Source organism: Etheostoma spectabile, chromosome 13, assembly GCF_008692095.1.
Source record: "Etheostoma spectabile isolate EspeVRDwgs_2016 chromosome 13, UIUC_Espe_1.0, whole genome shotgun sequence".
Lineage (NCBI taxonomy): Eukaryota > Metazoa > Chordata > Actinopteri > Perciformes > Percidae > Etheostoma > Etheostoma spectabile.
In genome coordinates, this window is record NC_045745.1 from 23,335,662 (window position 1) to 23,344,071 (window position 8,410).

The window sequence follows — 8,410 nt, forward strand, 5'->3', positions numbered from 1 at the left end:
GAGGTTTGCTAATGTTTTAAAGACCACGCCAAAATATTTACTCTGACATTCTGGTTCCGCTTCGGATGCCATCAAGCGGGATTGCTAGTCATAATTAGTCCTTCACTGACCAATCAGCATTCATTAGGACAATGCTAGCGTGTTATGGGCAACAACAACTCAACCTGTAAGAAATCAAAATGACATAGGTAATCGTTCGTTCAACTTTCAACCTATAATCTATGTTGAATTTGCGGGAAAAAAAATCTGAGATTTCTCAACGGGAATCAGTTGAAAGAGACAACTTTAGCCGTCTAGCTCCATAGAGTCCCATTTGTTTTTGCACTCGCCTGCGATCATCCCCGGTGGAACTCTGGTGGAACTGCAACCAAACTCAGTACAATAGGCTAAATAGGGCGTAAACCGGCTTTCCGTAGACGGGCTTCGGTTATAGGGTGGAACACAGTTTGTCATGGTTAGGAGTGCAGGTTGTCGCAGTTTGTTTTTGTTGGCATTTGTAGACCCTGTGCTCTTTACAGAGACCACATTTTTTTACAGTGTGTTCAGGGGACAGGCAGCCAGCAGATACTGAGGAGATGCTGTACGTGACAAAAATGTTGGATCCTATAAAACGCATGTCATCACTTAGAGCACATTTAAGAGCCTCTTCATGAACACAGGCGTCAGGGGCATATATTACTATGATAAAATACAGCACTTTAGGTATTGCTACAGTTTTACTCATGCAGCTCAACAATAGTTTTGACCTGTTAGTTTAACTCACAATACTTGCTATGGAGTTATGAAAGACAGTGTGTGGAACTATACAGATTAATTTCTGCACACAGATTCTGATGTACATTATGTACCTTTTACTATATATATTTCCACAGCTGAACTTTAAACAGCAGATAGAAAATAATCCCACTTAATACCCGCTATTAACATGTTATACAAATTTTCATAATTTATGTGCTGAAAGACTTAGAGAATTATGTGGAAATGCATCCTTAAAGTACCCAAGACATATACACATGGTAAAAACTCCTCCCCTTCTGCTATCTCCGTCATGTATTTCGCAAGGGCACCATTGCTGCTTTCAGAGCTTAGCATCGCCCAAGACAATTGTAATTAGTTTAAGAAATGCAAACAAGCCAGAGTATCCCCCCCCATCCCAGACCATACTCCAGTGCTGGTGTATGGTCTGGCTATGCTAGACTAACATATTCACAACAACAGTTCAGGACAGTTGTGGAGTGTTAATGAGCCAGACTAAATGTCACAGACACAGCTGCACTAAGCTGGCTTCACCTCACTCTTAAGATAAACTGATAAAATGGCTCCTTGTGTTTGATTTAAAAGGAGGTTTTGTTTTTTTCACAAAACATTCTTTGTGATAGAGAGAAAAAAACATCACATCTTGCGCAAGGATGTCAACAGCAAACAATATGCATAGCAAATTATTTTGGACTCTCAAAGGACAGAGTAGATATTACCAGGTGTAAATGCAAATCATCCACATCAGACACAATGTGCGCTACATGTACCTTAATGATGATGTAACACTGTGAAGAAATACAGCCCTTAAAAATTCAAGGGCACACTGTCAAATGGAATCCTAAGTATTCTAAAAGAAAATACTATTAAAATTTATGTTAAGTTTTGAACTGCTTTTGTTGTGCAAGTAAAAAATGTCTGCTTGCCAGTTAGAGTAAATGGATGGATTTGTTATTGCAAGAATGTTATTTTTCTGAATAACCTTAGAGCATGTTAATACTAAAAGGAACTATACAGAATGACTCTTTGGAATTACTGTCACAACCAACACCAATAGCAACAAATACCGACTGGCAAGTCTTAACATGGCCACAATCAGGCCTAGTGTCATCTAATGTATTCATGTCTGACAGTATGGTGTCTACCCATCCATTCCTCCTCTTTATCCATTCCTGTACAGATCTACTCTGTAAGTGGGTTGCTGAATTGTATCTCAGGTTGCATGGGGCAACAGAGATAGAAACATTCCGGACAGGTCAGACAAACACAAAATAAAACATTCACACTTCACAGTATCTAGTTCACCTGGCCTTCATATCTGAGGACTGTGGAAGGAAACCGGAGCACTGTAAGGAAACCCACAGGAATACTGTGAGAGTGTACAAACACAACACAGAACAAGCCACTTCCAAAGTCAAAATCAAACATTTGAACCTTAAAATCTCAATGCTGTGAGTCAACAATGATAACAAGTGAAAAGCCTTTGCTGACACGTTTTAATACTTCAATGCCTTCCATTGAGTCATCTTGCTAAGTACCGTTCAAGTGTGCTGGATTTTCAGTAATGTCGGAGGCTGATGTGCTGAAGCACAATGTTCATGTACCAGTGTGGATGTTCAAGGACTTAAACAATATTCTCCAATCAAGCAGATTCAAACTTAATTGGGAAAAAAAACAACATCTGCCCTAGAGGTGAATATGTACCTGGTGTGCTGGAGCAGGTGTGTTACTGTATATCTCAGACTACATGAGATGAATAATCCCCATAACATTTGTAATCCTATCAAGTCAGTCTTGTCACGCCGCTTATATGTTTTTTTCTTTCCTTTTCGACTGGAATCTGGTAGATTCATTTAGCGGAAAGATGACTTAAAGTCATCAGTGTGCTGGGCAGACTTGAAGGCATAATAATATCTTCTGGAATGTTAAATTCATAAACTGGATGATAAGTCAAACAATGCATTTTATTTTGAAGTCATTTGCGATTATATGAAAAGGGTGTTATGATCATGGCTAAGATTGTTCTGGCTTTACACACTGTCAATAGCTGAGCCGATTTCAGCAAAATCTTCTGATTATGTGCTTTTGTTTACCTCGGGAAGTGGTTTTTTTTTTTGGCTGACTTCAATAGATGTATGTAGCTTATTGCCTGGCACTCTTTGTTCCTGTGAGTTTCATTTCTACACTGACCCAGTGCTATGATCAAATTATGCACACTATGCATCTCTAAAAGTACCTGTCTGTAATCAGATAATACCTTTGCTGTCAGAAATGCGTTGTACACCAGCCATTAGCCACATGAAAAATGAAAGCCACATTCCATAGCCCCAGCATATATTTGATTAATAGAATATGCACCTCTGCACACCATCCAAATGAAAGCAACTTTAATTAATGAATGTTACAAGGAATTGCACCGGTGAGTTCAGTGACATTTCTTAAATTGCTTTATCTACATCCTCAAAAGGTGACCAGTCATAAATACTTGATAGGTGACAAAAGGTTTAAGGGAGGGTAATGTCCGCCCTCACTGTGTGTAACTAACAAGTAAACACACAGAGGAACCGTTGTGGTTTTATGATAATTTTCCTTCTCTGCCCCTGTGGAGTTGAGAAACAAACTTTGTCTTTGTTTTTATCAAACTCTCCTTCTATAAACCCTCACCAGGCTGACTGTCTGGCCAAAACATTCCCATGGCAACCAGACATTCCCCTGATCATGTTTGTGTTTCATTTTTCCTGTCTCACACAACACATTTTGGCCAATTAAAGGTATAGTTAGCATTGTTATTCCATTAGAAATGTTTTAAATTCAGCAAATATCTCCTCACGGTCAACTAGCTCTCTATTTTCTGTGTGCGCAAAAACAACAAAAAAAATCTGTTGTTCCTACACAACCCTGGCCCTGTAAATACAAAACAAACAGAAATGTGCGCTAGAGCCACAAAACACTATTCGAGCCAATCAGCAACATGCAGTGCCAGTTGCTCGCCCAATCGAGTGAGGGGGGGCAGCATGTGAATGTGCCGGCCGGCCAGGAGTTATAAATAGATCGCTGAAAAACAGCAAAAAGAGGAAAAGGACTGAAGAATAGAAATAAAAATGCTGGGATGTATGACTGGGAAAGGAGGAAGAGCCTTATTAACATCGGTGAGGCTTTTCAACATTGCAGAAACCTCTGTGGTTTCAAAGGAATGAAAACTAATAAGGGCTCTCGTCGTTATGGACAAGCGAGTAATAACGTTAGCTTCGCTGTTTCAATGTTTGCTGTTTTCAATATGTCAGTTTAACCTCATCTGTTTGCTATTGTTTGTGATGGATGCTCCCAATTGGTTGGCTTTAGACCAGTAGCAGTTTGCTTCTAACGTATGCTAACATCGATTCTGCCATATTTTGTTTACTCAGCAGAGATACTAGCAGAAGAATTTCACTGGTCGCTATGACAATGTGCGTCCATGAATCTAGGGGGCGGAGATTCTGAAGGGAGGGTTTATTTCTTTGGCTGTTGAGTTTAAATATCAACAATCTTTGTGTAGCATCATTTCCTGCACCTTTCAGGGGCGAAGAGGTGTGCGTGTACTGTACGTGTGTGCATGCATTTGCTCTAGTACAGATGCATAACGTTTGTCTCTACACACTGCTCCCAAAATACTGTATGTTTCTGTGAACAGTGGGGGGAAAGCAGTGTTGTTTTACACAAGAATAAGCAATCGCCCACTCAAAAACATATCATACGTAGGCATTGTGTATGCATGCACTGGGATAAGTCAGGATTCATTGGTAACATACAAGCCTGAGTATCTTAGGTTTTGGAGAGAAAAAGGAACCTTTAAATGATTTATCCACATATAAAGAATCTGTCATTACATCCTTTTCAAATTAATATTTGTAAAGTGTACATTTTAAGAAATCCAGCAGATGCAGCAATCATTTTTGTCAATGTACGGGTTACATCCTTTGAACAGTGGATATCTTTTTTGAGTTAAACACTTCATATATCTTTTAGTGCATGCCAGTTTGTGTCAGTGCAATAGATGGAAATAGCGCATAGTCAAATGTTTGCTGGCTTGTTCCAGTTCTATTCTCTCTCCCTGCAGGAACCATAAACCACAAAAGACTCAAACAGGTACAAGGCAAAACCTGAGGGAGATGAATCCTTAGCCCAGTAAAAATAAATCCTGATTTTTTGTGTAAAATGAACATGAAATTTGATGAAACGGGTCACTGCAGGAGACGTTCTAAATCTCATATTACGGACTTTAAATCCTAAAATTAATCAGCTTGTTTTGCTCCACAATGTGATCACAATGCCTGCATCTGTATTTCCGCTATTGACCCTGCCTGTCACAACAAGACAAATCAGAAAATGAGATTTTATCAATTAGCATAATATGCAAAAGATGTCTCAAGTGATAACAGCAAAAAGCCTAAAATGTACAGATGGCATGTCAGCTTTCTCAGAATCCACACATTTGTTCATGATTATTTATTGTGGTGATCCTGCCTTCCTTTTGGGTCGTTAGAGCGAGAAAAAGAACAGTCATTACCCACAAGACATGTATCCTTTTGGACAAAACCTTACATAACACTGCCTCTGCTTCCAGCCGTACATATAGTAGACACATAATCAACAACAAAAATGCAAACCCAGGTAGAAATAGTCCTGCTGTCCGGTCAGAGGAATGGGGAAAAACCCCAAGCAATTTATGCATACAGTTCCACAGCTAATTAAACTATTCTGAGGGATTATGCAACATGTCCCAATAATTTACTGACTCTCTCTGGCACACTCTTTTGATGACCATCCCGCTTGTTTAACGCATTCCAATGCTGGCTGTCCTAGTGACAGGCAAGGGGGTCAAGCCAAAGGCAAATGTGAGGGTGCATGAGCGAAAAGAGAGGCAGACGGACAGGGAGAGAGCAGTAAACAAAGTGACTGTTGTTTATTTATAATGCATCAGAGGAAACTGATGAGGACCTGCCAGTCCCTTTAGCTCTGCTGACCATCCGGCTAAGCCACTTAAAACCTCTTTCTACCCCCACATGCCCCATTTTTTTTCTTCTCATTCTTCTCCGTTTTTTTTCACAATGACGCTCTTACAGATCTGGCTGGACACACCAGGGATGGGAAAGGATGGACAAAAAGATGAATGAATGTTACATAAAGGAGGAGGGGAATAAAGGAAAGATCACGTAAGAAAGGCGTGAGATGAGCAGAGAAGTGGGGAAAGTATAAGAGATTACCATTCCCCAGTTTCTGCGTATTGAGGGGTAGCAGTGTGGGTGATTATAAATCCACGCTGTTCTCAGTAACACAAGGATTACACACCCAGCTAGACCTAATCTATGTGCCTAACATCTGCTTCTGATAACACAGACACATGACCGCACACATACACACATGCAGGTTCACACAGTCATTCAGTTCATGCACATACAACTCTCACATGACCATATCATGGTCACAAATGCAGTTAGTGTCTCAAGCACTCCCATAATCTATATTATTCATGAATACATTCATTTTAGAGAGTCTAATTTGACACAACATGCTTACACCATTAAAATAAGGCAACATGGGGGGATGGGAAAATTGAATGAGAAAGGGTCACGTCCATATGTGACAATATTAATTCACATCATTCACATCATCATCACAGTTGACTAAGTAGCGAAGCCCTACTCCATCACCCAACTCTCTCTGCTGTTCTAAGAGATTATTAAGGCAATCTTCTGTCATATGCGTGTGAGACAGGGAAGTTAACTGCTCTGCAGCATAATTTATTTTAATTTGCTTGTGGCACAGAAGTGCAAAATGCCATTGGAGTATTCCACACAACTCAACTGGTGTTGAATGCTGTTACATTAAAACATTTACCTGACATTGGAAGACCAATGCTCTCAAACTATGGGACGTTTTTTTTCTTTCCTTTTTTCAAACAGTCACTTTCTGCAAACTACACAAAGAGCACAGAACAAAAGCTGAAAGCCATTATCAGGATCCTGTTTATTTTACCCTTCTATAAATCTTGGCTTGAGTTCTGATATGCTGATTTGACAGAGCCCTCCAGTGTTATGCTGTTGGATGTTCTGATCTTGTAAAGAAATGCTGCATTTAACAGAGGTGAGGCAGAATAATGGACAAAAAATGAGAAGCTTGGCTGCATCATGGGCTCAGCGTCACCGTTGAGATTGCTGAGATCTGATTTTGGTAACAAGATGTGCTCTATGTTGTGCTTTGATCATCAAGGATTTTTAAGCTGTCCAGCAGAATAAGCATCTAGATATGCTGAAGTTACAACAATAGTACGATTTTTATAAGGTCTTTGTTGAACTGTGCAAGCGTAAAATTCCCGTGGTAATAACCTTTACAGTCTATCTGATGACTCAAATGTAAGAACAATCATAATGCACAAGACACACCTAAAAGGCAAACTAGAGAGCACAAACCTTCACAAAATAGGATTAATACCTTCTACCTTTGAGTTTCTGTCTCTGTAAATTTCCTCATTGTTACTTTAAAATAATAATCTAATGGCAGAAATTGCAACTCTAGTGGTAGGGGGTGGTAGTAGCTCAGTCCATAGGGAGTTGGGTTGGGAACCGGAGGGTCACTGGTTCAAGTCCCCGTTTGGACCAAAAAGTAGGGAGTGTGGATTGGTGGCTGGAGAGATGCCAGTTCACCTCCTGGGCACTGCCAGGTGCTGTTGAGCAAGGCACCGTACCCCCCCACCCGCTCAGGGCGCTGGTTCAGCTGGCAGCCCACTCACTCTGACATCTCTCCATTAGTGCATGTATAGATCCTGAGCATGTGTGTGTGTGTAGTTCAGGACTGTGTGGTTACTAACAAAGTGTGGACACAGAGTGGGAATTGTAATTTCCCCATTGGGGATTAATAAACAGATTAAAAAAATTTAAATAAAATTATAATGTTCCTTGGTAAATGGCCCACCACATTGTAGTCCATATTTTTTAGATTTTTCACCAAATGTTATGAGCAAATGTTAAATGATTATTATCCAGGGTAACTGGTTTTTATTGTAAAAATTCAAATAAGCCATCTGCCAAAGTTGGTAAGTCATCTGCAAATATAAATGATACTATTAAAAATGAATATTGCAACAATTTCCAAATCTGAAATTATAAATGGCAACAAGTTGGTACTAAACTGGCCAACACTTTACAACATATGAATGTCTGCACAAAATGTTGTGCAAATCCAACATGTTGATGTTGAGTTATTTGAGCCGGCGGCACTAAACAAAAATATGTCATCGTAATTCACCCAGTAGTTGCCAGGATTCATTCTCTCAGGACCATGAATTTCTGTACACTCCATTAGAAGCCATTCAATAGTTGTTTTCAGTATATTTCAGTCTGACTCTGGACAAAAGTGTTAAATGTCAGACAGATTGTCATTGCCGTCCATTGAGCCACTAGTATGGCTGAATACAGTATATGCTAAATCCTGAAAGACCCTGTGACAGAGAACACACAATCCAATTGCAACATTAGCAAATGTAAGGAAGTAAGGAAGCATCGCATGATATCAAACGATATCGCATGATATCAGGTCTCGCGATGCAACAAATTGCTTCATGGCACTGCACCCATACGCCCAATCAGGAACTGGCTAACAAGGTAGTTAGCTATTT

The 8,410-nt window shown here is 39.8% G+C and overlaps 1 protein-coding gene across 2 annotated transcripts in view; it reads left to right on the forward strand.

Annotated features, from left to right (window-relative positions):
• fat3b (FAT atypical cadherin 3b) overlaps positions 1 to 2,904 on the forward strand; it is a 61,898-nt gene extending 58,994 nt beyond the window's left edge. For both annotated transcript variants that reach the window (XM_032534541.1, XM_032534543.1), the window contains one exon: positions 1 to 2,904. This exon is cut by the window's left edge and continues 1,710 nt beyond it. The gene's annotated coding sequence lies outside the window, so the exon portion shown is untranslated.
• Positions 2,905 to 8,410: the final 5,506 nt, after the last annotated feature.